The sequence below is a fragment of the Giraffa tippelskirchi genome, chromosome 7, assembly GCF_054371585.1.
Source record: "Giraffa tippelskirchi isolate mGirTip1 chromosome 7, T2T-mGirTip1v1.2.pri, whole genome shotgun sequence".
NCBI lineage: Eukaryota > Metazoa > Chordata > Mammalia > Artiodactyla > Giraffidae > Giraffa > Giraffa tippelskirchi.
This window is the reverse complement of record NC_137281.1, coordinates 96,018,268-96,045,948: the sequence shown is the minus strand read 5'-3', so window position 1 is coordinate 96,045,948 and position 27,681 is coordinate 96,018,268. Positions and strand designations below refer to the sequence as shown.

Sequence of the window (27,681 nt, the reverse complement as noted above, 5' to 3'; positions counted from 1 at the left end):
AAACAGTCACTGAAAGGAAAACCGACCTACCAGGGTTACCCTGCTGGAAAGTGGCTAAGATGGAACCCCTACTCTGCCTACATGAAGAAAAGACTGTCCCACTAACTATACACAAGGGTGCTGTAGTTTAATCTAAAACATTCCCAGGAACTCAAGATTCCATGAATCAAAAGAAAAATAAAATGATTATATTTGCCGTTATACTCCCACATAACATTATTCAGATTAATTAATATAAATGTATGCTTAAAAAGTTCTGAACCTTGATCTACACCTAAAATATTTTAAATGCACACAAAGAAATAACAGTTTGGCAAGTATCTTTCCATGTTCTGTGACTTCTAATCCAGGCATTGCCAGATAATACAGGTGTTCCTGATAGAGCTGAGCATTAGAAGGTGAAATTTTCACCTCAGTGGATAATTCACTGGCCCTCAGGCAGATCCACTTTTTCTCTTTCTGAGATAGGAGTGATCCCAACTAGTGCTGTCTTGATGCTTTGTTATAGCTAATCACTTATGAAGTGAATTATTGAGATTACCTGATACACTAATGCTTGAAAATGATAGAACTGCTGGAGCAAGAGTTGTTACTTTAAAAATATAACTTTAATGCAGATACACTTTCTTGAATATGAGAAAAGAAGGATGGCGTTTCAGCTAACCTTTAGGGAATTTGCTTATGTGGAGTGCATCACTGATATTAATGTCATCTGTATTTTTCTGTAACAGGGAGAATGTTTACAGCTGCTCAAAGAAGGTGGAACCAGAATAAGAAATTTTCCACTTGGACTCAAGAACCAGCAACCTCATTCAGAACAAACAGATCAAAATAAGGGATGAAGGTAGGGCATATTATATCTATACCTACTCATTGTGTTATATTATCTAGAGATGTCATGATTTAGATTTCAAATTACTCTTTCATTGACTTCAACCTGCAAAGACTAAGAAAAGTGTTTTTTTTTTGGCATAGTTAGAAAATTTTCTATCTGAGCTTACATGCTTATAAGTAATATAATTTATAAATACATAGTACTATGAACAAAGTTAGCAGAGGTGATGGAATTCCAGTTGAGCTATTTCAAATCCTGAAAGATGATGCTGTGAAAGTGCTGCACTCAATATGTAGGCAAATTTGGAAAACTCAACAGTGGCCACAGAACTGGAAAAGGTCAGTTTTCATTCCAACCCCAAAGAAAGGCAATGCCAAAGAATGCTCAAACTACCGCACAATTGCACTCATCTCACACGCGAGTAAAGTAATGCTCAAAATTCTCCAAGCCAGGCTTCAGAAATACGTGAACCGTGAACTTCTAGATGTTCAAGCTTTTTAGAAAAGGCAGAGGAACCAGAGATCAAATTGTCAACATCCGCTGGATCATCGAAAATGCAAGAGAGTTCCAGAAAAACATCTATTTCTGCTTTATTGACTACACCAAAGCCTTTGACTGTGTGGATCACAATAAACTGTGGAAAATTCTGAAAGAGATGGGAATACCAGACTACCTGACCTGCCTCTTGAGAAACCTGTATGCAGGTCAGGAAGCAGCAGTTAGAACTGGACATGGAACAACATACTGGTTCCAAATAGGAAAAGGAGTATGTCAAGGCTGTATATTGTCACCCTGCTTATTTAACTTACATGAAGAGTACATCATGAGAAACGCTGGGCTGGATAAAGCACAAGCTGAAATCAAAATTGCCGGGAGAAATATCAATAACCTCAGATATGCAGACAACACCACCCTTATGGCAGAAAGTGAAGAAGAACTAAACAGCCTCTTGATGAAAGTGAAAGAGGAGAGTGAAAAAGTTGGCTTAAAGCTCAACGTTCAGAAAACTAAGATCATGGCACCCGGTCCCATTACTTCATGGCAAATAGATGGGGAAACAGTGGAAACAGTGGCTGACTTTATTTTCTTGGGCTCTAAAATCACTGCAGATGGTGACTGCAGCCATGAAATTAAAAGATGCTTACTCCTTGGAAGGAAAGTTATGACCAACCTAGACAGCATATTAAAAAGCAGAGACATTACTTTGCCAACAAAGGTCTGTCTAGTCAAGGCTATGGTTTTTCCAGTAGTCGTGTATGGATGTGAGAGTCGGACTATAAAGAAAGCTGAGCACCGTAGAATTGATGCTTTTGAACTGTGGTGTTGGAGAAGACTCTTGAGAGTCCCTTGAACTGGAAGGAGATCTAACCAGTCCATCCTAAAGAATATAAGTCCTGAGTGTTCATTTGAGGGGCTGATGTTGAAGCCGAAATCCAATACTTTGGCTACCTGATGCGAAGAACTGAGTCATTGCAAAAGTTCCTGATGTTGGGAAAGATTGAAGGTGGGAGGAAAAGGGGGCGACAGAGAATGAGATGGTTGGATGGCATCACTGACTCAATGGACATGAGTTTAAGAAGCTCCGGGAGTTAGTGATGGACAGGGAGGCCTGGCATGCTGCAGTCCATGGGATCGCAAAGAGTCGGACATGACGATACTGAACTGAACTGAATGAATACTAACTATTATATACTAACCGTTGAAAAAATTTTGCATTTTTCCAAACTTTGAAAACTGGTAGAAACTACATATTTAAAAATAAATTACAGTTGGTTACAATGTTGTGTTAATTTCTCATATATATTTATTATATATATATTATATGTAAGTATGTATTGTTTTTCAGATTCTTTTTCATTATAGTCCATTACATGATATTAAATATAGTTCCCTGATCTATACTAAAGGATCTTGTTATCTGTCTATTTTATACATAGTAGTTTGTATCTGCTAATCCCAAACTTGTAATTTCTCCCTCCCATACCCTTTCCCCTTTGGTAACCATAATTTGATTCCTATGTCTGTGAGTCTGTTTCTGTTTTGAAAGTAAGTTCATTTGTATCATTCTTTCTGGATTCCTCATATGATGGATATCACATGATATTTCCCCTTTGTTTGACTAAATTCACTCAGTAAGACAATACCTAGGTCCATCCATGATGCTGTAAATGGCATTATTTCATTCTTTTTAGTGGTGAGTAATATTCCATTGTATATATGTACCTCATCTTCTTTATCCATTCTTCTGTTGATGGACATTTAGGTGGCTTCCATGTCTTGGCTACTGCAAACAGTACTGCAATGTACATTGGGGCCCATGTATCCTTTCGGACTATGTTTATCTCTGGGTATATTCCCAGGAGTGGGAATGCAGGATTATATGGTAGTTCTACTTTTACTTTTTTAAGCAAACTCCATATTGTTGTCCATATTTACACTCCCACCAACAGTGTAGGAGGGTTCCCTTTCCCACTCTTTCAGGATTTATTGTTTGTAGATTTTTTTTGATGATGGCCATTCTGACTAGTGTGAGGTGATATCTCATCGTCATTTTGATTTGCATTTCTCTAATAATCAGGAATTTTGAACATCTTTTCATGTGTCTCTTGGCTGCCTGTATGTCTTCTTTGGAGAAATGTCTATTTAGGTCTCCTGCCCATTTTTTGATTGGGTTGTTTGCTTTTTCAGTATTGAGTTGTATGAGCTATTTGTATATTTTGAAAATTAAGTGCTTGTTGGTTTCATCATTTGTAAGTGTTTGACAGTCCATAGATTATCTTTTGGTTGTGTTTAAGATTTTCTTTGCTGTGCAAAGCTGGTAAGTTTGGTTAGGTCTCTTTTATTTATTTTTGCTTTTATTTCCATTGCCTAGGGAGACTGACCTAAAAAAAAATTGGTATGATTTATGTCAGACAATGTTTTGCCTATGTTCCCTTCTAGGAGTTTTATAATTTCCTATCTTACAATTAAGTGTTTAAGCCATTTTGGATTTTTTTGTGTGTATAGTGTGAAGGTGTGTTATATCTTCACTGATTTACTTGACGTTGTCCAACTTTCCCAACACCACTTGCTAAAGAGACTCTCTTTTCTACATTGTATATTCTTGCCTCCTTTGTCAAAGAGTAATTAACTGTAGGTGTATGAGTTTATTTCTGGGCTCTCTGTTCTGTTCCATTGATCCATATATCTGTTTTTTTGTGTGCAGTGCCATGCTGTTTTGATTACAGTAGCTTTGTAGTATTGTCTGAAGTCTGGGATATTATGCTTCAAGCTTTATTCTTTTACCTCAGAATTGCTTTGGCAATTCTGGGTCTCTTGTGTTTCCATATAAGTTTTAGGATTATTTGTTCTAGTTCTGTGAAAAATGTCATAGATATTTTGATAGAGATTGCATTAAATCTGTAGATTGCTTTGAGTGGAATGACCATTTTAACAATGTGAATTCTTCCATTCCAAGAAGATGAGATACCTATTTCCTTGAATCATCTTCAATTTCCTTTATCAATGAGAAACAACATGTATAAAGTTTATCATCTATCAGTTTGTCATACTTATTTGTTTGATCTAAATTTAATCCCTTAAATTAAACTCTTAAATCTGCAAGTGCTTTCTTCTAATTCTATATGCATTGTTGACTATATTATTGTAGCTAGTCATACCCACAGATCATCTCTGTTACTAACAGTAACCAGAGATTAGTCTGATAAGATAATTTTGATAAAAGTAATAATTTATATTAGGTAATAACATCTAAATATGCTTTGAAAAAGTCTAAAGTATGACAGACTACAAAGTGTTTACACGTTCAGCTTAATTATCTGGCATGGTAGAGATAGGACATCATGGTACACTTAATATTTTAGTTATCTGAGGCTCAAGGAATTGCAGTGGCTAAATCACCTTAAAAAAGGGATACTGCTGGTGAGAATGGGATTTGAGTACTAGAAAATTTCACTATAAACTGTATTATGCTAGTTGATTTCTTGGTTATGATCATTTTGGAAAATAGTACTTTACCCGTGCTGCTGCTGCTAAGTCGCTTCAGTCAGGTCCAACTCTGTGCGACCCCATAGACGGCAGCCCATCACGCTCCCCCATCCCTGGGACTCTCACTCAGCATCTGTGTGTTTTGAAAAAGATCTCATAAGAATCCAGAGAACATGAAGCTTGGTACATGGTAGACATGTGCTGCTCACCTTTTCTACTCATCTTCCCACTCATTTTTGTGGTTACAATGATTTTATTTATCATTAACCTCACCTATGCCTAGAATCCCCATTCTGTTGGCTAGCAACCTGTTCTACTTAGAGAGCACACCTATATCTGATAACAAATGTGTCTGGTAAATGACACTGGGTGTCACTGGTTCCCATGGAGTACTTGTCCTTGGATGTAAATAGAGAAAAAGTCAAAGACCAAATTGTCAAAAGATCATCATAGGTGAATAGTGAAAAAGAATAAGAATTCCCTCCTCTGATATTTAAAGACAGGTGGGAGGGAATAGAAAAGATACATATGAAAGAAATACATAGTATTTCGAAGCATGTTAATTTTTGCAAATCTGCTATTCCTATTACCATTTTCTCTGATATTTTAAAATAGTTTAAATTTTTATAAAAGCATTCTTAAAGATATCCTCATGGGAAATACTTTTTGTTTTTCATATTCAAACAGGAATTTTTTTTCCCCAGAACTTTACCATTCATTATCTTTGCAATACTTATATATATGATAAATTTCTTTGGTCCCATCACTCAGGTAGAGAAAGTAAAGTGTTGAAAAACTGTAACTAGGTTAGGCTCAGGGATGATGCTGTTTATTTAAGTGTGCTTTCATGATTCCCTAGTTTAAGAAATGAGTCTTTGGGCCAAGGCTTCTTAGATGTAGCATATATCAGATTCTGCTGATTTTGACAGTGATTTTGACAGAAAAGGAAGCATATCTAAATTAAATCATCCCCCCAGTCATACCTAATGGAAATGCTTTGTCAGCAGTGACAAAGTTTTTTTATTTAAGTTAAAGAATCATAGAATTTTGAGCTGAAAGCGGCCACAGAGATAATGTAATCCACATTTTCATTTTCCAAATGAGGAAACCAGTTCCCAAAGAAATGATGCCAATTACCCAAGGTGACAAAGCTAATCTGTGTCAGGGTTGGGACAAGAGCCAAGTTCTCCTTATTCCAAGGTAATTGCTTGTCCCCGTACCATTTTGTCTTGTATGTTCCTAAGGAATGTTTAGAACCAAAAATAAATTTAGATCCTGAAAGGTCCCAATCGATCCCTTTATCTAGTAAATAGTCTCTACTAGTCATTCCTTCAGTGTAACATGCTTTCTTACTTTGTACTTACACTTCCTCTGCCTGAAAATGTCCACTCTTCCTTCACTATATGGAAAAGCCCCTTTCATTTTCACAAGACCCAATTCAAATGTTACTTATGATGGAAAGCCTCTGCAGTTCCATTTGCAGTTCCTTGTTCTCCTACGATCTCTTACCACATCTTATAATGTGTTACATGACTGGCATGTGAGACTCTTTTCCCATAAGCTTAGATATAAAAACAGTGCCCAAATTAGTTAAAATCTATTAGGTTGTAAATAGAGGGAACCTCTTTGAACTCACATCGGCAAAGAGAGTTTTGCTTTGTTTCATCTTGTTTTGTTATAAAAATCTGTAAGATGGCTTCCACTGCATCGGACAGGGATGCAGCCCATTCTCAGGGATGGTCTGAATGCAGGATTACAGCATACCAGGAGGACCTCTCCCTATTTCTCTTGTTCCTGCTTCTCTCTGTGCATCTGCTTCATTCTTTGCTAATCCCACAGCGTGGCCGGCTCTCTTTCCCAGTGCCCAGCGTTAGAAATGGACACTGCTGATAATTCTACAAGTGATATCACTTCCACTTGAGAATGAGCCAGATCAGTGTGGAATCTCTTTGTCTCAAATACAATTCCCAGGAAAGCCTGGACCCACCAGTACAAGTACCTACTCCTCTACCAGTCAGCTATGACCACAGGACAGACATGTCGTATTTACATGGATGCTCTGACTGTAACTATAGGGATGGCAGAGAAGGAAGTCCCCAGGGAGGGGAGCTGAGCAGACAAAACTAGGTTTCTACTACATTGTCTTATTCATCATGTTTTCCTGTCTTCCTTTATGTAACACACTTTACCAACATGCTGGTGAACTTAGTTCCTGGAACTGTGATAGACCAAAGTTTTGAATGAATTAATTTGAAATATTTTACACACACCTATAATTTTATACATGAGAAAACGGAGAACCAGAGAGAATAAGTGACTCCTTCAATGGCACGAATGGTCAGTATTCAATGGAGAATCCAGATTTCCAGAACTTCAGTTGTTGTTCAGTTGCTCAGTCATGTCCAACTCTTTGCGACCCTGTGGACTGCAGCACACCAGGCTTCCCTGTCCTTCACCACCTCCCGGAGTTTGCTCAAACTCATGTCCATTGAGTTGGTGATGCCATCCAACCATCTCTTCCCCTGTCATCCCCTTCTCCTCCTGCCTTCAATCTTGCCCAGCCTCAGGGTCTCTTCCAATGAGTCGGCTCTTCGCATCAGGTGGCCAAAGTATTGGAGCTTCAGCTTCAGCATCAGTCCTTCCAATGAATATTCAGGAATGATTTCCTTTAGAATTGACTAGTTTGTTCTCCTTGCAGTCCAAGGGATTCTCATGAGTCTTCTCTAGCACCACAGTTCAAAAGCCTCAATTCTTTAGCGCTCAGCCTTCTTTATGGTCCAGCTCTCACATCCATACATAACTACTGTAAAACCATAGCTTTGACTATACAGACATTCATTAGGTATTTATCTCATACCACATAATTTACCAAGTGCTTTGTCAACATTATCTCAAATCATCCTCGTGAAACATTATGGTGAATACTATTTTTATGCAAGGAGGAATCTGAGACTTAGAGAAATTAGACGTCAATGGGTCAGAGCCAGGATTCAAAGCCAGGTCAGCCTTTTTAGAAATCTCTAAGCCAGTACTGACTAATAAAATAAAATGTGACCTACCTAGGTGATTTTGTTTTCTAGTAGCCACATCTTCTAAAGTACAATAAGAAATAGATAAATTTTTAATTTTAATAATAAACCCAATATATTTAAAATATTATCTCATATGCATTGAGTATAAAAATTATTATATTGCATTTCTTTCTTTGAACTAAGTCATTGTTGAATGACTTAGTAGCTAAGTCACATCTGGCTAGTAGCTACCATGTTATTAGACAGTGTAGTTCTAAATGATTATGCTCAGCTGCCCATCAAAACTAGTTTAACTACATGAATTTTTATGCAACATAAGGACACATTGTCAATCAGACTCTATTCCACCCAGGCTCCCCACCAGATACCACATTCAATATTGCACTAACCCATCCCAGGCAGATTACATGAACTTGAAATCTCTTGCCCCTACGTCCAGATAAGCTTCTTGCATGGCTACTCTTGGCACAATGGAAGACCATTTGGCAAAAGCCCCGACTTTGGGCTCACACAGTTCTCTATCCTTACAGCAAAGGGACCTAGTCCTAGAAAAGCTACCCTGAAGTCTGGGCTTCACTGTGTGCCACATTAAAAGAAACCAGTTCAGTCTCAGTTACTCAGGAAATTAGAAAACTCACAAGTAGTTTAACATACCTTCTCTTTAGATCTGCTCTCAGAATGCCCCTTTCAGTAAATAACAAACACTGGATGTGTTTTGACTCATGTTTTCCAATTTTTGGTGTAGACCATTAGCAAGCATGTTATAATCCATTTAGATGAAGGGGGAGGGGCCCCACATTAAGCATGTTGAACATCCATATCCACATCATTTCTCAGGTTGTGGGCAGCAATTAATATCACCAGCTGACAATGCTTGTCCTCCTTTCAACACCATTTTCAGCAACACTGGGAAGTAACCGATACATAATGAGAAGAAACAGAAAGATTGTTGGGAAGCCCACTAATATATGAGAATACATAAGGTGAAAAGTGAGGAAAGATAATTATGTGAGCCACATCCCTAAGTGATGAAAAATAACCAGTTTATAATTCCATGAGCTCACAGTTCTGCAGTATCTCATTACTAGTTTCCAAAACATGTAATTCATTCATGTAAATCTGAGTATTTTATTGATGAACAAATCTAAAGAGATTGGAAACTATTCTAGAATTTAGACACTTAAGAATTAAGTACTATATCTGCTATTGATCTACCTTTTAAAATATTGTGTTTTTATACGCTCCCTTCTTCTACATATACTTATAATATTGAAGAGTTCAGAACAACCCACACTTAAATATGTTAATAAGAAATAAGATGTGTTAAAATGAATACATTTACAGCACACCCATTTCTAATATCCATAATCTATTTTCTTCTAGGTAGAGTAGTGCTCATTTGCAAATTCAACAGATTAATCATAAAGATATTTGTTTTTCCATTTTGTTAAGTTTTTGTCACATGCTTTTGTTGATCACATTATAGAACAAATGAGAAGAATTTAAAACAATAGACACAGTACCTGTCTTGAGGAAATATGTAATTTAAATTCTTTCTGGGAGAGACAAGACAAACAAGATAAATTACTGCATGACTTCAGTAATTGCCAGAATAAAGAGAAGAAAAGCAAACAAAGAATTGTACTAGTTGATTGAAGAAAGGGAAATAGTAAATCTGAGCGAGCTACCTGGGAGATCTCTAAGCCCCAGAAGCAGAACTCAAAAAAGTAATATAGTTGGTTGTGAGAGTAAAAGAAAAACCATTAGTGACATAAAGAAACTGGGTATAACTTAGGTTACAAAACAAAGAACTGAAATTTAGGTGCTGAAAAGGGAGATGCAGAGAGGAATGGGAATCTTGAAGACAACCTAAAATACCTGCAACATAGTAAGCCTTAAACAGATTTTATTATAATTAAAATAAATGTGAAGAACAGTGAAGATAATTCATAAGAAGGCAAAAAATAGCCAATATCAACATAATGACTGGGATGACTTGAGAATTATTTTAGCTGTAACATTTTATGGTGAGTATTGACTGGAGTCTGGGAAACCAAGATTGGAAAAATAGAAGTGGAAAGACCTGGTTAAGAGAAGGCAAAACGAAATGGGCGAGAATAAAACAAAATGTTTTGGAGAAACAATCGCCTAACTGTGAAAAGAAACCACAGAGTAACTGATTATTTAATATAAAAAAACCCAAATGATGATGTCACTCATTCCTAGTCTTTATGGAAATAAGTACAGATTAGCCTAAATTTGGATTCTTGCTTGAATCTAAACAAATCATTATTTTCTATATTCAGTTTCTTTTTTTGCTTTTGATAGAGGGAGGAAGGAAATGGAGAGAGGAAGAGAGAGAGACAACTGTTCTGGCCCCATCTATGACATTGCTGTATTTAAAAACTTGCTTTAATATCTCTGAATTTTTAAAAACGATAGTATTTTATAATTTTACTATTATGTTTAATGAAAATCTCATGCCATATTATCAGCTTTTTTCCTTTTCTCTGTCTACACAGAATTTTTTTCTCTTTATGGTCTTGGCCTAATTCATACCAGGTTGCATTTTTCAAAGGAATGAACAAGGATGAACTCTGGCGAGACGTACTTACCTGATTTGTGTCATGTGTGTGTGTTCAGTTGTTTCAGTCATGTCTGACTTTGTGACCCCATGGACCGTAGCCCACCAGGCTCCTCTGTCCATGGGATTCTCCAGGCAAGAATACTGGAGTGGGTTTCCATGCCCTCCTCTAAGGGATCTTCCCGACCCAGGGATTGAACCTGCTTCTTTCATGTTTCCTGCATTGGCAGGCAAGTTCTTTACCACTAGTGCCACCTGGGAAGCCCACATTTCATACCAAATACATATGTTACAAATTCGATTTTTAAGGGCAGGAAATTATGTTTAATTATATGGGATTTGTAATGCCTGAGTTTGCCTTTAGCTTTTTAAGCTGTTTGTATACTTAAGCTACTTTTAATGATTTCCTATCACTTCTGATGTCTATGCCTTGCTTTCTGTTTCAACTACAAACTACCCCAAAATCCAGGGGCTTGAAATAGAAGCTGTCATTTATTTAACTCATATATCTGCAAGTTGAGTAGGGTGCTATGAGAAAGCTTGTCTTTCTCCACACAGATCAACTGAGGTGTCTCAACTGAGGCTATAGGATGTGCTTCTAAGATGGCTCATTCACCCAATCAGACAGTTAACATTGACTGTCCTCTGGGAGCTCAGCCAGAGCTAAGGAAGTAGGGGTCTTAGTTTTTCTCCACTTAGATCTCTTCATTTGGGCCTCTCCATTAATTGCTTTCACTCCCTTGCCAATGGAGCCTGGTTTCCAAGAGTGAGAATTCCATAAGAAGCAGGTAGTGGCTGCGTCAGTTTTTATGACTTAGGCTTGGACGTCACAGAGCATCCTTTCTGCTAGTCACAAGTCAACTGAGGGAGAGATCTGTCCAATTCTAGATGAGGAAAACAACCTTTTGATTCACTGCTCTCTCTTGTGTCCTTACCTAAATCTTATTGTTCAGGAATCGAAAATTCTTCCTTGGGGGCTATTGGTTCCTTAGAAATAACCTTGAGGAAAGGACAGGAAACAAAAAGCCACTGCCCTCTAGACTTACTGGAGAGATCACAGTTAGCTCTGGAGTCTAAAGCTATCCTTCCAAGAGATTACTCTGTGTATCTTTACAAGGCAAAGTACCTCTGATTTTATATCTGTAACTTAAGGAAATCACAACCCCCAACACCTCCCTCTACATAAAGTCTGTAGTAAATCTAGAGAAGAGTAGGGAACATGTTACTTGGAAAGCCAGATTAAAGTTAGACAACACACACAAAAGAAAATAGAAAACAGCATGGTTTCTATTGAACATCATATTCAAGAGTTGCCTTTAAGGACTGTGCATTCCAAAGGACAGGTTGAAGAAAATGCTTGAGCTTGTTTGAATCCTGGTTCAGATCTAGGGAGCCATGTGCAGAGTGGAGGAAACATGGGCTCTCAAACAGATTTTGGTTATAATTCAGCTCTGAAGTTAGCTGTGTGGTCTTGGGAAAATCATTTAATCTCTTTGAGCCTCAGTTCCCTTGTCTGTTAAGCAAGAATTATAATTCCTGTCTCCCAGGGTTTTAGTAAGGACAAAAGGTAATGTCAAAAAGATAACTAGCACGTGGCAGGCCCTAAATAAATCAATTATTTTCCTCTTTTCCCTACTGCTGACTCACTGTGCTTTAAAGCACCTAATTTTCCTGAATCTCAATTATCTCCACAAAACTTAGGTTAATTTGAACTTCATACCTCAAACCAGCAAGTTGATGGCAATGTCAAGAAAAGTGTATCATAATCTGAGATATATTAAGTATTCTTCATTTGTAAAGGATACATAAATACAGTGAACCCCCACCATCATGGTTTCTAAAAATAAAATAATCAGTCTCCCCCCACCCCACAAACATTACAAGGAAGGTATTGCATACGTATAGGGCTTTCCTGGTGGCTCAGATGGTAAAGAATCTGCCTGCAATGTGGGAGACCTGGGTTTAATCCCTGGGTTGTGAAGATCCCCTAGAGGAAGATATAGCTTCCCCCTCCAGTATTCTAGCCTGGAGAATTCCATGGACTGAGGAGCCTGGTGGGCTACAGTCCATGGGGTCACAAAGAGTTGGATATGACTGAGCAACTTTCACTCACTAACTCAATGCGTATGTATATATTGAATAAATGAGGATTCTCAAAAGAAAAAAAAAAAAAACATATGGAGAATCTTTACCAAAAACATGATTATATATGGATTTTTCACTATGTAAAATAATTTTGTATGCATGTCCTGTGTATACATTTTAATTTGAGAAGCATGTGGGTGAAGATGACAGTTGAGGAGATTGGTTTTAGAAAATGCAATGTTTGCCTAAAACCTTATGGAGAACTTAGATTCAATGATGAAACCATCAAGAACATATCATTATATTTTTCAGGTGTTCCATATGTGCTCTGGGTGTCTATGACTGGACTTGTTCTGTATCTTTGCTCCAGTCTCTGTCTATAATGAAACCAGCAGATAGAGGAATGTTGGCCAGCTTCACACATGCTTCATGCCCTGAGCCCGATGCAGGGAGAGTATCAAGTGTGTAATGTTTGTCAAAATGGCCTGGAGTCACTTGCTGGACTGAGTCTAAAGTGCTGGTAAATATCAGAAGCTAGTTCTAGGTTTTAGATGATAACTCACTGGATCCAGGCTTATTTGACCAAAATGCTAGTTCAATCCATATTCCTAGTCTCTAATGCTGGAGAGAGGAATCCCTCAGTATCATTTAAGGGCTCACTGTGTACTATCTTTTATTCTATAATCATGATACCCTGTTAAATCCGTCTCAAAAAAGGCCAGTTTTCTGTGGCTTTGACAATTATGGATTTGTGATTTGGAGATGTTCTAGAACATTCCATTCTTATTTTAGTTATTTTCCATTTGAGTCATTTTAAATTGGCAGGTGGCCCAGGGGCCATTATCTGCCTTATTAGAATCAGTATCCTATTAGCAACCATGTATCCAGGAAAACAGAAAGGAACAAACGAGCCTAATTTGAACAGGGACTTGGTTTCCTCGTCTACACACTGTATTCCTCTTTCACAAGTTGCTATAATGATCAGTTGAGAAAGTGTTTTGGGATGCATTTTTTAAACTCTGCTAAGGCAAGGTGATTAGAAGGAGATCAAGTACTTCCCAGTGCAGTGGTAGAGAATCTGCCTGCCAAAGCCAGAGACAAGGGTTCAACCTCTGGGTAGGGGAGATCCCCTGGAGTAGGAGATGGTAACCCACTCCGGTATTTTTGCCTAGAGAATCCCATGGATAGAAGAGCCTAGTGGGCTACAGTCCATGGGGTCACAAAGAGTCGGCCATAGCTGAGCCGCTGAGCAGCAGCAGATGCATTATACTGAGAAACTGAGTCCTGGGGGCTGGAGAGGAGGGCAATGCCCAAAGTAAGACCTCATAGTAAAGCATTTGATCAGGGCAGTTAGAGTCAGGGAAGTAGGCTGTGGTCAAACTAAGGTCCTTTCCCAGATCAAGTGAGGTCATCTCAGGTCTGGAACCCAAGGAAATGGGGGCCTTTACAGAAACACCAAGTTCAGGCCCAAGAGTTGAAGCAGAGAAATGTTAAATGTTAAGTTTGCATTTAGCACAGGTGGCCTAGAGAATTGTAATTGTCTATTCCCTAGTTTTATATCTTTATGGTCTAGCCTGCCTGTTCTCCTCAAGAAAAATAATGCTTAATATTCAGTGTGAGGACAGAGTTTGGCATGCAAAGCCAATCTAAAAAGAGCAGTAAAGCTGTTAATGCATCTTCTAAACTCTCGTTCCCACCAATGTCCACCTCCACTGCTTTCGGCATCCCTTGAATGATCAGCTTCCTTTTAGGCACCTAGCAACCCACCCCCAGGATTCTCTGAGAAGTAATGCTGCCCAAGTTACTCAATACACCCACCTCAAGAGAATATCTTAATGTTTCTTGGCATTTGCAATTCTTCAGCCCAATCAAAATGCACCCAATCAAAAAGTCCTGGGGGGGCTTCCCTGATGGCTCAGACAGTAAAGAATTTGCCTGCAATGTAGGAGACAAGGGTTTGATCCTTGGGTTGAGAAGATTCCCTGGAGAAAGGCATAGCAACTCACTCCAGTTTTCCTGCCTGGAGAATTCCATGGACAGAGGCTCATGGCAGGCTGAGTCCACAGGATCACAAAGAGTTGGAGACAACTCATCGACTAACTCTTTAACTCATTATATCCCCTTCCCTTGAATATTTGGTCTCTGTCCAGCTGACCATTTTCTCTTGGAATATGATAATTGTGGCCAATAGTGGCTCACATGTTTTTTATCCTAACAGTTTTGCAATAGGGGATTTTTAATACCATGATCTCCCAAATTGGGGATCTCATGGAATTGCTTGTGGAAGTGAAACTCTGACAATGTTTCCAAACTTCCTTCAAATCACCCTACCAAGGTGGGCACTGCCACTACCTTCTCAAAAGGTGTCAAGCAGGAAGAAAAAAGTAGGTGAGCCTATTTCAGTAGGGGATGCTTCATGGAGATGGTATTGCGGGCAAAACTGTAGTCATTCATTTGCAAACCGAGATATATGCAAGATGCTTTGAGAGAAAATGATAGATAATTCACCAGTTTTTATGATTTTCCTGAATATGTAGTAAATGGTCTAAGACCATGCATATTATTACCATAATATTACTTTATTCAACAAATGTTTACTGAGCATTTACAATATGCTGGGCACCATGCCAAGTCTGGAATATACAGTGAACAAGAAGACACAAATCTAAGCACCCAGATAAATAATTTGAAATCGTATTGGTTGTTCTGAAGAAAAATGTAGGGTAGTAGGAGAGAGTAATAATGAGGAAAGGAGACTTGACTGGGAGTTAGGTAAAGTCTCTGAGGAACCATCCTTGAGGATTATTAAGAATTAGATGAAAAGAAAGAAGCAAGAACTTTCTAGGTGCTGAGATGAAAAAACATGGCTATTTGTCTAGGAAATGAAGGGAAGGGCAGTGTGGCTATAACCCAGAAAGTCAGAGGGAAAGTACATGAAGGATCTGGAGGGATAAACAGTGAGCACATCATACAACTTTCTGTAGGTTTTTGTAAAGAATTTTGGAGTCTCGTCCTAACTGTAGAAGAAAGTCATGGGCAGTGGGGGATGGGTGAGGACCATTGAATTAGGAGCTGCTGCTGCTGCTAAGTCGCTTCAGTCTTGTCTGACTCTGTGCGACCCCATAGATGGCAGCCCACCAGGTTCCGCCGTCCCTGGGATTCTCCAGGCAAGAACACTGGAGTGGGTTGCCATTTCTTTCTCCAGTGCATGAAAGTGAAAAGTGAAAGCAAGAATGCTCACTTGTGTCTGACTCATAGCGACCGCATGGACTGCAGCCTACCAGGCTCCTCTGTCCATGGGACTTTTCCAGGCAAAAGTAGTGGAGTGGGTTGCCATTGCCTTCTCCTGAATTAGGAGAATGATGTGCTATTTAAATTTCAAGAAATCATTCCGATTATTGTGGGAATGAAATTATAGCAGAGGGAGGGTATGTCAGATAGGCAGGAAAGAGAGGAAGCTTGGACTAGAAGGGGGTAACTAGAAGGGGGGTAACAAGAGGACAGACTCAAGATGTATTTTATGAGGAGATTCTGAAAAACTTAACGATAGATTGCTTGGGGCAGGAGTTCAGTGGACAGAGGAGGTGTCAGGAATTGCTCTCTTATTTCTGGCTTAAGTACCTAGGTAAATGGAGGTGCTATTAATGGAGATGAGTAGGCTTTCACAAACTGATAGGATTTCAACCAGCATAAAATGCAGGCAATATAGATATACGCTTTATCTTCTAATGAAAATGGCAATGCCAATCGTTGTCATCATTTGAGTGCATCTGTGTGTCTGTGTGTGACAGTGACTGTGTTTGTGCTTTGTGAAGAGTAGCTCAGGAGGCTTAAAAAAGAAAATTGCAAACAAGCAGCTACCTAAAATAATGAAAAAATGATCACTGACTAGTATGGATGCTGCTGGAGGGTCTTTCTGATGCAAATACATACCTAAGTTAGCTTTGCTTTCAACTTAGGTACAAAAAAAAAAATAAAAGAAAGAAAAGCAAGGTTTAGAAAAGAAACACTGCCACCACAAGCTACAGATTCCATTGTTTCTAGAGAAAAATTCATTTACATCAAATATCTGAAGCTGTCAGTGCACACAAAGACTTTGAAAGCATTTGTTTGGAGCTAATACTGTACTTTCTATTTATATTCTAATACCTCGTCCACCCCCTTATGATTCTTTGTGAACTTGCTCAAGTTTTGGTTCTACTATACTTTTATTTTTTTCCCCTGAGACACACTTGTAATCTTTACAGTCTTGTTTCAAGAGCAAAGAAATGGCTTATTAAAGAAAGAATGAAATGTCTAGTGTGCCTGCTGCTTTCTTTGTGGAGAATTTGTTCCCATAGGCATGTAAACCTGGAGATGCTGCATAGCATGGAAGTTAAGGAGCAGATTAGACCTGGTCAAGGTCAGAAACACATGTTCTATCTGCCCCCTTCCAAGAAGGATGAATTCTGAAGCTGAATGATGCCTGGTATTTCTAATTGTTTTTAATGATAGCAATCTTTTTGTGACCCATCTCAGAAGTGATAAACGGCCTTTGAAAATGAAATCTAATGTAGACAATGGATACAAAGCTCTCAGAAGATAAATAATAATAACAAAACTTTGGTAAAGATAAGGGGAATAAAAATCAGATCTGAAATAATGAGACATTGTCTGACAGAATCATTGGCCACTTAAAGTTCTGATATTAGTCTGGAAGAAAAATGTATGAAATCTTCAGGAAATTTTCAAATCAAATTATCATCTTGTATAGCCCTGACTTTTAAAATCATAGTACTATTTTACATTCCAAAAATATAATTAATCAAAGTTGATCAGCATGGGGGGTGGGGAACTCAGGTGGAATGTGAGCTACAGCAAATAAACCTTACCATACAGCTATTGCTGCTAAGTCGCTTCAGTCGTGTCCGACTCTGTGGGACCCCATGGACGGCAGCTCACCAGGCTCTGCCATCCCTAGGATTCTCCAGGCAAGAATACTGGAGTGGGTTGCCATTTCCTTCTCCAGTGCATGAAAGGGAAAAGTGAAAGTGAAGTTGCTCAGTCGTGTCCAACTCGTAGCAACCCCATGGACTGTAGCCTACCAGGCTCCTCCATCCATGGGATTTTCTAGGCAAGAGTACTGGAGTGGGGTGCCATTGCCTTCTTCATAATACAGCTATTAATATATTTCAAATATTTCAAATGAGTAACATAATCACACTGATTGGGTGAGGAACAAAAGAACTAATCTACGTAACTGAGGACAATAGTGTCTTGGCTGGATACTCCACAGCTAAAGACCAACAAAACTGTACAAATAGGTATTCAAGTTAATAAAAATGTTTCTAACAGCGATTGCTGTTGTTGTTGTTGTTTAGTTGCTAAGTAGTGCCCAACTCTTTGCGACCCCATGGACTGTAACCCCGCCACGTTCCTCCCTCCATGGGATTTCCCAGGCAAGAATAGTGGAGTATGTAACCATTTCCTTCTCCAGGGGATCTTCCTGACCCAAGGATGGAACCCATGTTTCCTGCATTGGCAGAAAGATTCTTTACTGTTGAGCCACCAGAGAACCTTCTTACAGGGATACAACTTAGTCATTCTAAAACTGCATCATGTATATACTAAAAATTAACAAATAAGTAAATATTTTGTAGGGCTTCCCTGGTAGCTCAGCTGGTAAAGAATCCACCTGCAATGCAGGAGACCCCAGTTTGATTCCTGGGTTGGGAAGATCTACTGGAGAAGGGATAAGCTACCCACTCCAGTATTCTTGAGCTTCTCTCGTGGTTCAGCTGGTAAAGAATCCGTCTGCAATATGGGAGACCTGGGTTCGATCTGTGGTTTGGGAAATCCCTGGGTTTAATCCCTGGGTTGTGAAATATTTTGTAGATAATGAGCATCAGTTTTATCACAGGTGGAGAAAGAAGTTGCTAATATGGAAAGGAGAAAATTAGAATGATCTTGTGGTACTAGATTGAAATCAGAGATATCAGTATGAGCTCACGATTTTACCATATGTATGCAGAAAAATATAGAAGTAAATGTAGATGTGCATGAAGCTCTGTCCCTTAAGAGATCCTACTAGTAATGGTACTCATGGCCAACAAGCATACTTAATACCCAAATCTTGGTTTCTAAGCACCATTCTTCAATAAAGGGAACATGTTCTCCTTGGAGAAGTGGGTGATTTCTGCGCTGGGAAGAGGAATAGCTTTTGGTGATAGAAAGTAAAGAAGTGCTCAAAAACATATAAAAGTATATCAAAGAAACTCCCAATGGCCAAAGCTGGAGCAATTTGAGCAAAAAAATAATGATAGTACTAGGTTATAAACCATAGAATAAAATGAATGGATGCGAACGCATACTTACATATTTATGTAATTATATAGATAGATAAATGAAGACAAAAGACAACTCATCCCTGGAAAAGAATTTCAAATATATATGAATGGAATGAAGGAAATGCAAAATCACAATTAAGCAAGCACCACAGTAATATCCATTGCATATAAGATCTGTCAATGAATGCTAACATTAGTAGACAAAAATTTGAGGATAAATAGTACATTTGGATAATCTCAAAATATCTGCACCATGATATTTGTTAATTATAACAAGAAAAATGATAACTGTATAATATAGAAACCTAGGAAATGTCAAGTGATATAACCAAGTGATCAAAGGAATGTTATCAGTAATAAAACATATCAACATCAAGTACCCTCATACAATGCATTGAAAAGAATACTACATCATTGTGGCTGATATTCTTGCCAAAAATATGTAACCTCAACCTAATTATGAGACAATAACAGAGAAATGCAAATTAAGGAGCATTTTGCAAAATAACTGTCTAGCGCTCTTCAAAAATATCAAGATCATGAAAGACCAGGAAAGGCTGAGGATCTGTCACAGACTAGAGGAGTCTGAATCATGACAGCTAAATACAACATGAAATCCTGGATTGGATCTTGAATTAGGAAAAAAATATTAGTGGCACAGTTAGTGAAATTCAAATTTGGCCTCTAGTTTAATTAGTAGACTTGTACTGACAAAAAGTCCTGGTTTTTATACTGGCACTATGGTTCTATAGGACAATAAGAGGTAGCTGGATAAGAAGTATAGGAACTCTCTGTACTTTTTTTTTGCAACTTTTCTGTAAATTCAAAATTATTTCAAAATAAAGTTAGAAAAAGAGAACTGTCAAAATAAAACAAGTGCTTAGAGTTTGACAATTGGAATGGAGAATATGAGTGTGGCACAGGAAAGTGAATTTTACTTCAAAAAAGGCATCTAGGGACTTACCTGGTGATCCAATGGTTAAGAATCTACCTTCCAGTGTAGGGGATGTGGATTTGATCTCTGTTCAGGGAACTAAGATCCCATATGCCAGGGGGGTAGGGGGTTGGGGGGACAACTAAGCCCAAGCACTGCAACTATAGAGCCCACACATCACAATTAGAGAAGCCTGAATGCTACAATGAAGAAGTAGCACAGCCAAAGAAAACTAAAACATCTGTGCTGTATTAAAATGAACAGTAGAAGATTCCTCCATCACTATATTACTCTGTATTTTTTATTAAACTCTTGTAATTTAGTACTTTAGACTAAATTCTTACTTGGATTTGATGTCCTATTCCTAAATTCAACCTATCACTTCCCCAATTTCATATCTTGGTTTTTTGTTTATTCATAGATTTCTCTTATAATGAAAAAAAAAGTAAGATGATATTTCAAGGAAGTAGAAAATTTCTTTTCAAGCAGAGTACCAGGTTTATTTAAGAGAAAACCCCTCAGTGTCATGTTCCAGGTATTATTTCAACATGAAAATAAGGAGTCTTGAATTTGCAAGCAAAATTCATAGAAAAAAGGAGCAATTGAGAATTTTTACTGCATAGACCATATGTTTCTCTGCAAGGAGTCTCAGAGTTTGGGGAGACATTTTAGAAACAGGGCCAATCTTTTATTTTAAATAATATTCATTCAATTTATGTTAGATTTACATTCTTTAGGGTGACTCCATCAGTCTTATGGTGAGAACAATGGTTCATCTAATGACACTTTATTACTTGATATATGCTGGGAAAACCTCATTAAAAATGTAGTTTCTATACGTGGTATTTCATATCTTCCCATGACATTAGAGCAGTATATACATAAACCAGGTAAGTGTGGAAAGAGAACAAAATCTCATAGGTCTTTCTTAGCTCTTTAATCCCAATATGTAAAAAACAAAGTTACAGGAAGTAGTTTATAATATAAAGATTTCCCAGCAGGTAAGAGTGCATAGGAAATAAGCTGGATTGTAGTTGCCACAGGGGCTTTATGTGATATTAGAGTAAAGCATTTTCTTGAATTTTCTAATATGCCTTTTACTTTCTAAAGTCTTCTTGCTGAAAATTGAATGGCTTTAATAAAGAACAAAATTCTTATTTCACAATTAACATGAAATCAGAGATACAACAATGTTTTTAGATCATATCAATAAATAAATGACTAATAATAAAGTCTATTTCCAAAGATGGCCATTATAGGAATGAGAACTTTAACAGAGAAGTACATTATCTTTTAGCTAAAATATTCATTATTTTTCTCTGAAACTCTATCTGTTTAGGTGAGGGAAAAACTATGAAAAACCAACAATACTGAGTCAGTCTCTACTGAGTTTTCCCTCAATACTAGGCATTATTCTAACCCCTATTAGTCATTTGTGCATTTAATCTCCAAATAACTCAAAACATAGGATTTTTAATTATCCCCAGTTTGCAGTTGAATAAGTTGAGGAAAGAAGAATTAAGCAGTCTAGAGCAGCAAAGTACTTGCTGCCTTGAAGAAAGTGAAAATAATGCCTTTACTTCTGAGAGTAACACTGTTGTGTGCAGAGTAAATGTAGCTTTTAGTATTTTGAAATAATGTATTTCCAAATGCACGTGTTGATGTAGAACTAGGTTAAATTCTCTAGGATTCACAGGTAAATCAATGATTATTGAGGAACTCATGTCACTGGTACTAATCCTAATGTAATCCTTTCAATCATGGGCCTTACTTCCAAAATAGCATAACAAGTAAGGTATGGGAGGAAAGATTACTGGAGAAAGTGACAAAAAGGTGCATAGAAGAGGTCAGAGCTATTCATTATTGCAACTATAGAACTTCCTGGGATCCATGCTTCTATATACAATGAACTCTAATTTCTTGTGTACTAGTTTTCTGTAGATTCATTGTTTTAAGTTTCTGAGTGTGTCATATTTGTGTATGAAAAAAAGACATAAGTAAATGTAATAATTAAAATTTTGTAGTAACATATAGAGGAAACAGATTTGTTAAACTAAATACTAGGTATAGAGGCAACGATGTTTAAAGAAAACAAGACTAGCAAGCAGTTCAGAATGGCTAGTAAACTGAAACTAGACACAGAAAGGCTCTGCAGGAAATGGTTCCTAAGGGTTTACATGATGCAAGAGGGTATTATTTTATTTAAGTGACTGTGCATGTATGTGTTTGTAGATACGTTTCATGGATAAGAAGGAGCCGGCAAAAGATTTTAAAGAAAGTGCTGCCATATTTTATTTCAGTAAATTCACTCCAGCCTTGGTATGAAAAAGAGATTAAAGAGGATGAAAGATGGAGTTGGTTAAAGAGTTCACCTAAATAAGCAATAATGGGATATTTTCAAGGGATTTGTGGTGAGCAGAGAGTTATATAATTTGTTGAATATTGGACATTGCAACCTTTAGGAGAAGACAAATAATTATAGAGCAGGGAAGAGCAAGTTTTTGAAGGAGGCTAAGGGAATGAAAGAGACCAAAATGATGGAGGAGAATCAAGGGAGAATAACTCCAGGCTGAGTAAGCAAGTGATTTCGACTTCTATTTAGGAACAGTTGGTGATACCTTGTGAGCCCACATGGCATAGGAGCTGGACCTGAGATCCCTATAAAAGACAGGGGACTCTAGAAATGCTACCTCATTAGTGGAAAAGTAGATTAGGAGAAGAAAGAAGTCTCTCATATCAGTGCAGGGAAATGACAGTTACTAGTGTCTCTGAGCCTTGTCTCTGGTGAGAAAATAGTCTCCTCTAAGAATCCTAAACCTTAGACTTACTCCTGTTTGAATTTTTAGTTTGAATTAAACTGCAAATGCGGTCTAAGAGCTATCAGAAATAGGACTTGAAGTAAAAAAGTGGTCTTCAGCCATCAGTAACCCTAGAATAACTGCCAAAGCCAAAAATATCTTGGGAGGGATGTACCTTCAACCCCAGAAGCAAAAGAAGACCACACGACAGCTCTGGGCAGATGAGCTGAAGTCTTTAATACAAAATATACACACAGGGATTTCCCTGGTGGTCCAGTGGTTAAAACTCTGCTCCCAATGCAGGAACCTGAGTTCACTCCCTGGTCAGGGAACTGGATCATGCATGCTGCAACTATAGGAACCCACACACCACAACAAATATCCCGGCTGCAGCTGAGACCCAGCACAGCCAAATAAATAATAAATACATAAATATTTTTTAAAAACAGAAAACAAAATACACACCAATACTAACATACACACACTCAGAAGAAACAATGTATCATGAGAAAGGATCAGACTTAATTTTTAGGAAGAGTCTAGACCCTCAGAATTTGTTATGGTAGAACTATTGAACAGACTTTAAAATGTGGATGATGAAAATAATAAAATAAAAAAAAGAGGAAAGATAAGGGGAAGAAATACAATCCTAGGAAATTCTGGGGAAAAGTTATTATTTTAAAAAATAAAAATACACAGTAAAAAAGTCATTGACACTAAACAAAGCTTAAACATCAGACAGACTCGTAAATAATAGAATCAACAAAGTTAAGAGGAACAAGGAACTGAAGAAAGATCTGGAGAAATTGCCCTGATGCCACCCAAGAAAATATATAGGTGGAAAATCTGAAGAAAGATTAGAAACATGGAATGTTTCTAGAATGTGACGGTCCAACATAACATAAAACCTATAAAAACATTATTAAAGGAAAAATAGAATGTAGAAGAGGCAGTATTTGAGTATTTGAGAATTTTTCAGAATTGATAAAAGCCATAAATACTCAGATTTAGAAAGGATAAGATATAAATGTAAATGGCGGGTGCAGAGCTAGTCCTCTGAGAGTCTTGGCCATGAGGAGTAAAATCTAAATTTAAAAAAAAATGCTAAGATTAAAAGACTTTCTTAAAGGTATGTGAGAGCATGTTTTTCTACCTCAGGCAAAAAGCCTGATGAGGAAGAGGTTAAAGATAGAGAGGAGAAAGTAGAATAATGACCATCTGAGACTGAAGACCCTCAGAGTTTGTCATTGAATAAATGATATGATGCAAAAAGAAAAAAAAAAATGACAGAGGACAGGTTCTGTAGCTTATGGTGGTCAGTGCAGGGATTATAATGGAATTCAATTTTTTCCTTTCTCATTGATTATACAGTTAGTTGATCACAGATTTTAAAGTCTGGTAAATCTTGACCCCATTCCTGACTCAGCCACGTGTTAGTAGTGTGGCTTTTTACATGTGAATTAACCATTTTTAGCCTCTTTTTTTTTTTTTCTGGAAAAATAAAAACAACTATGTAAGGCTTTGAGAAATCAGGGCAAAGAACAGAAAAATCTGCATATAAGTTCTCACTTGATAATAGCAATTGTTTACTTCTATCACTAGTATCTGACGCAATGCTAAAATAAACTCTTTTATTATTCATTCTGAGTCCCTAGTGAATCTATGTTTATCACACACCATATTAAAAAGCAGAGGTACAGAGGATTGCCAACACATTCTGCTCCACTAATGCTCTACCCCTCCAAGAGTTATTCAAAGATTCCAAGCTTCTGAGATATTCTATAGCATTTCCCTGAAGTCTCATTGTCTGTGTGTCTAAACCATTGTTTTAAACATATATATATAAAACTAAAATATCTATATTAAATCATGTCTATAAGTATTCATAGCTATTATTTTAACTGAAATTCTGCCACAAATTCATTTGTAAAACTCTTCACACAGATGAAAGTCTATAAAAAAGAATGGCACCATGGCACCTATTTTAGGTGTGATGGTGAGGATTATGACAACAGTTTTGACAGATAGTTATTCATACAAGGCACCAACATTTTAGTTAATTCTAAAAAACCAATTTAGAACTAGAAAAGGGCCAATGAGATCACAATCAATGCCCTCATTATACAGACGAATAAACCCAGGAAAGTTAAGCAACTTGTTCCAGGCTCATAGCCTTGGATTCCCAGGCCGGTTTCTAGAATGTAAGTGGTAGCAACATGTGTGTGTATCCTCCCTGTTTTCTCTACAGAGAACCCTGCACACAGCTCGGACGGGCAGTGTACCTAAGGACGGGCGGTGTACCTAATTCACAAAGCATTAAGGCAGCAGGGCTGCAATTAGAAAGCACTCTTTCTACACCCTGTTTGTGAATATCACCTTTGTATGGGTAATTTCCTTACTCGTCTCAGCTTCTTAAGAAAGAGAAAAAACCCATTTCACCCACAGTGTCTAGCGCAGTGATTGACACATAGTGGCAACTGTGAGCTGAAGCTAAGTTTAACAGTGAGTGATGGACGCTACCTCACAACAGAGGTCGCAGGCAAAGCAGGAATCAGAAGCAGGGTTTGTGAAGTTCATGTTATGAAGAAAATTCACCTGAATAATTGAAACAATAATCCAGTTATTTGGGAAAAGGAGTGAAATTCTAATTCTATAAATTAGCTGCATATAATGGATCTAATGTCTCAGTTGCTTGTCTCTGACTTTGTGCCATTCTTTGGCTAAACTTGCTTGCAATCTTAATTCTACTTGAGAAACTTTATTTTCTTCCAAGCAAGAATAAAGTTGAATGCTAACGATGTACTGCACAATCTTATAGTTTGTCACTGTTTGTTTCTTTAACAACCTTTTGACTTCCCTTGATATTTTTACCATCTTCTCCTGATAGTAACAGGGACTTACATAAAATTCCTTTGTTCCATTGTTTGCTATTTCAAGTTCCATTGTTTTGCTATTATCTTAAAAGAGGTATATGATCTCTAAAGACTTGCAATGATAATGTTTTGACATTGTAATTTAACATGGCAATGTGGTCTCAATAATTTTTCAGTGACATTGTTTTACCATTGTCTTGACATTGTAAAATGGTCTCTCTAGACTTACATTTTGCTTTCGCCTTGACATTGTAATATGGTCTCTATAGATTTGCATTGAAATTTGTTTTGTCATTGCCTTGATATCATAATGTCCTCTCCACGGACTTCTCTTTACGTATATAATCCTCTCCAAAGACTTGAATATCAGCCCCATCACAAGAGCAATGTGCACTGTTAACTTCCCATTCAGGTGAACTGGGAATGATCTTTCATGGTTTCCACTTAACAGTAAGTATCACATCTCATCAATAATTATTTTCAAACTCTTTTATCTAAACTCTTTCCAAATTTCATTCCTGATGCAGGGTTTTTACCAAGAAGCAAAGTGGACAAATTTCCATTAGGTAAAATCAGCCTGCACGTTTTTCATTTTTAATATTAAATTCACTCACTTTAAAAGCATTAAAGGGGAGCGAATCATGAGGGAGCTTGCCACTCTCTAACCCATAATGGGGAACTATTTCATAGAGTAGGATCCAACCTGTACAATAACACAGCAGACTACATTAGAAGAGGAAATCCTGATACTTTCCCGACTCATGAAATACCTTGGTAAATGCTGTTCCCCTTATTAATGTCTTCACTTTTAATGCTTACTGCTTCAGACAGTGCATGACCATGTATCAGTGCATGTATCATCTTGCCCCAATATCGTGTAGCCTAAAAACACCATGGGTGTTTAAAATCCACATTTTTATCCACTCTTCCACATGCATGTCTCAATGGAATCATTTTTTCTTAGTCACAAAATGCAAGTTTAAACAAAAGCAACCTCATTCAGTGTTATCATGAATTTTGCCCGGAATGGAAATGGAATCTTTTCATTTGAGCCCCATGGGGGAAAGTGAGGAATTAAGTCTCTTGATAGTTGGACTGTTCCTAGAATGTAGCCCCTGCTGACTGAATGCTCATCCCCACTATGGTTGGAACATCAGGAACATGTTTATAACATTTAGTGGGTTCCTGCATTGTGCCAAACACTTAGACTCTACAAACCCATAAGCTCCATAAATTTCTGTTACCACCTACCCCTCTGGGGGCTTTGAGAGCCTAGATCACTTGCTAAGTTAACAAAGATATTGCTTTCTAGCAGTAGGATTTAAATCAAGTTAATCTCAAAGAGCATTTAAAGGGGCAGAATCATATCTGAATTGCCCTAACTTCTAACTGATGTATATTGGTCATTCAGCAATAAACACAGGTGATAAAGCACAGTGACATCACTATGCCTGTTACTTTGGTACCAAGAGAAAGCACAGATATTTTCCCATCACATGACATTTACTGTAGATCTCTGAAAATAGCACTTATGCTCATCACTACTTCAAAATTGCAATCATCATTAATAGATCTACCTCTAGAACTAGTTATGTGATATCTTTAAAAATCATGTATATTACTATTTTATAATTTGAGTTTTCTGATGTTTTGATAATTGCACTTCAATATAATTGTTTTCCTCTTATGATTTCCTTCTGTGAATTTTGCCATGTCCACCCCCACCACCTGTTTTTTTGTTTACATAATGTTTTCTTTAAAATATAAATGGTTTACTCATTGCATTCTTTATTGAGGAAGTTTTCTCTTTCTCCTATTATAATAACTGATCATATTTTTGAAAACATTAAAATAAATATACAATGATTAGAATTTTAATAAGAATCTTTAGCTCACATTCCACGTTTTGAGAAATTCTAAACTAAGGCATGAAATACCATGAATGGCACTATCTTGGCAAAAGCAGTCTGCTTTACTAAAAGATCAGTCATCACTGGGTGATCGGGAGGTTTGTCTAAGGTTTCTCTTTGCATTCTGTAAATGCAAAGCTGCTTCACACAGAGTTCAGGGCAGCTCTCACTGTTGCATAAGGCAATTTCCCTCTGAGGTAGAAAGAACCTGGCTTTTGAGTCGTATTGTGGTATAGCATCTTATCAGCTATCTGCTAGCTGTGCAATCTTAGCTAAATCACTCAAGCTTAGCTGATTTACTCCATTTACCCCATATT

The 27,681-nt window shown here is 37.5% G+C and overlaps 1 long non-coding RNA gene across 1 annotated transcript in view; it reads left to right on the top strand.

Moving 5' to 3' along the window:
- LOC145512761 (uncharacterized) overlaps nt 1–27,681 on the top strand; it is a 615,780-nt gene that overhangs the window by 542,166 nt on the left and 45,933 nt on the right. The window contains exon 7 of the long non-coding RNA XR_014058773.1: nt 732–844. This is a non-coding gene — a long non-coding RNA (uncharacterized LOC145512761). The remainder of the gene's footprint in view (nt 1–731; nt 845–27,681) is intronic.